Genomic DNA, 3,531 nt, shown 5'->3' with positions numbered 1-3,531 from the left:
TTTTATAAAGATTAAATATCTAAAAGAATAAGAAGCGTTTTTACTTTTCTTAATTAACGATAAAGTAATTCTATAGCTCTATCGAAAAAAGTAATATTTATTAGCGAGCTTAGATCTTAAATATCTCTATTATCTATCTTTTATTATATCTTAATTCTTTACTTAATTATCTTAGCGCTTTTACTTATTATTATTCTAAGTAGCTATATTACTTAAATTTATTAATTAATATATTAAAATAAAGATATTAAGACTACGCGTCTTAAGCTCTTAAAGTAAGATATATAACTCGCGATATTATTAAAGATTAATTATAAAGATAATAATATAGCTAATAATAACGAGGTTAATATAAATAAAGACGAGCTTAATCTTATTTATTTATTCTATTTAAATATATTCGCGATAATTATAGAAGATAAAGTCTAAAAGCTAAAGAGCTTATTTATAATTATATATAAGTTAATTCTAAATTTATATATTATATATTATATTCTATTAATAATAACTCTTATAATTAATCGCTCGCTAGACTTAATTAATCTTTTATTGCTCTTTTAAAATAAAGATTAAATTACTCTTAATTCGAAGTTCGCTAATATTAATAACTACGTCTTTACTAAATCTAATATCTATAATTAGATATTATCTATAAATAATATTAATAGATTCGTCTAGCTTATTAACTCTAGAATCTTTAAATTCTAGATTATCTTAGATAAAGAGCTTAATTATCTCTCGACTTTCTTTATTAATATCTTTATTCTATTAATTCTTTATCTTATTTAGCTAAAGTATATCGTCGCGATTTAAATTAATAATATTTTTAATAAAGACTCTTATCGAATTAATATAAAGATTTTCTCGATATATTAACTTATAATTAAACTTTAATAGAGTAGATATAAGTTAAAGAAGTATATTAAGCTTTACTTAATATATATTTAATTTCTTAATTTAAGATTTAATAAGATAAAAGAAATAGACTTAAGAAATATAACGTTTTATTATAAGTTATATTTAGAGGTTATAAGTAATAATCTTATTTCTATCTCTTTTAATAACGATAGATCTATTATTATCGAGAAATTTTATTATAAATATAAAGATTACGATATTATTTACTTCTTTAACTCGATTAAGATTAATCTAGATATACTCGTTTATCGCGATTATATTAATATAATATACTATCTTATATATAACTTAATTAAACTATCTTATATCGCTAATCTCATTTACTAGATCTATAATAAGAATAATTAAAAGATTATTATTTTCTATAATTAGTTCTTTACGATATAGCTAATAAAGATTCTTTTAATAATTCTAAAGTTTAATATTATTAATATTTATACGAAGTATAAACTTAAGAACTAAGAGGCGGCGATTTATTAGTTTAATAATAAGAATTATCTTATATAAGTTCTAGTTATTAGCGTTAAGATTAACGCTATCTCAATTAATCTATAAAAGAATTACTTAAATACGATCTTTATAGATATATCGTTAAACGTATAATCGACTCTATAGATTAATATACGTATTATTTAAATTAGATAGAAAAATGCCTATAATATCTTTATTCTTATTAACGATTATTTTTATAATTAAGTTCTATAGATTACGGCGGCGCGTAAGATAATTAATATTATCGTTATTTATATTAATAAGAATTTTATTAATATAGAAGTCGAGGCGCGTTTAACGCGATATTTAAAGCTTAATAACGATAAAGTTTAAAATAAGCTTATAAATAAAGTCTATATAGAAGACTATCGAATTATATTTAAATAGTGTTTATAATAAGATTAGTAGATTAATATATATAATCTAATTACGAAGAATAATTTATTAAATAAATAAGCGTTTAGAGAGAAATAATAATTATCGAAGAACGTCTAACTACGATCTATATCTTATTCTAATAAGTTCTTATTAATATTATTTATAGATAATATTCGCTATCTACTTTACTAATTAATATATAGATATAATAGCTAAATTAGCTAAGAAAAAAACGCGCGTATAAGAAAAGAAGTCTTCGAGTTTAACGAAGATAACGCTATAAATAATTATCGTATTATCGATATTAATAGATCCTCTAGCTAGTACTTACGTCTACGTCTTCTATAAACTTCGTCTTTAGAAAATTCTTAATTTTAGAGATCTTTTCTTTAAATTAAGATTTCTTCGATAATAAATTATTAGAAGAGTCCTCGACTATATCTTTCTTATTTTTACTATCTTTTAGTGAGATCTCTTATATAAAGATTAATAAAGATTAAGACTAGAAAGCTAATAGCATTAAGAGCAATTAAATTTAAGCTCGCGGCTTTTAAATAGATTAAGAATAAGCTATTAGCTAAGAAGTTCGAGAAGCGAAAAATTATTAACTCTACTTCGAATAGCGATCTCGATTTTTAGCCTTCTAAGAAAACTCGCTAAAGTATAAGATTAATTAACTTAAGCGGTGAGATAATTAAGAATCGCGATAAGAATAGTAAAAGAGGCGGTTATTGTTAGGAAGACTCTACCACTGGGCCATAGAAAAGGTTTTGGGGTTTCTTGCTTCTTTTTTCGAAGTAAATACGCCCTATTTAGCTATAATAAGAGCCTGCTATTATCTACCCGCATAATAGACTGTTAGAGCGATTACGCTCTTACTTAACTATCCCCCTTAAATATTAAAACGCGTACTCGTAGCCCTAATAAAGAATTGATTCGAGGGCTTTATCCTGACCAGCGGCCCCCGTAGAGCCGACTTGGGGCGCAGTGCGCCACTCTTGCCCGGTGGTTGTCCAGGACTTCTTTCACAGGGACCCTTTCGGGGTATATGCCTCAGAGGTCCCTATGGGACATAAGATACGTCACAGGGACCCTTTCGGGGTATGTGCCTCGGTACATGTATACCGAGGTTCGGTTACCGGACATTTAGCCCTACCCGAATGAAAGCCTTAGGGTACGGAACTGTACCGCTCCTGGGAGCCGGTACCCGATAAATCTGGAACTTTTGCCCTCTGAAAAATGTTTTTCGGCCCGTACATAACGGGGTCGAACCCTCGAAATCGGGAAATCAGCGAATATACCCCGCAGTAGCTAGCCTTCCCGGGATTAGTTAAGCCCCGGAATTTTAGCGCGATATAGTTGTGAGGATAATTCGGCTACTACTGAGCCATAGGCTAAAAAGAATCGAAGGTATCGCGCTTTATGGTCGATACGCCCTATTTGACTCTATAAGGGCCTGCTATACCCCCGCTATAGACTATTAAAGCGATTACGCTCTTATAGTTATCTTTAAAGACTTAAGATTATAAAGCTTTTTTTCTCTTCTTCTTTTTTTTGGAAGTGTATACGTTTAATATAAGTAAGGGAACTATATTATTTACGAATAATATCTATCTATTAGCTATTAATTATCTTTATTTAAATAACTTAAATACTAGAATATCTATAATAGAGTATCTTTAAAGTATATAATAATTAGCGAATACTCTATAAGCGATTCTTCTTAGTAGAGATTATACTACG

This window comes from Letharia columbiana (assembly GCF_014066305.1).
Source record: "Letharia columbiana isolate WasteWater2 chromosome Unknown Sc0000073_s0, whole genome shotgun sequence".
In the NCBI taxonomy this organism is placed as follows: Eukaryota; Fungi; Ascomycota; class Lecanoromycetes; order Lecanorales; family Parmeliaceae; genus Letharia; species Letharia columbiana.
Note: the sequence above shows the minus strand (reverse complement) of the source record.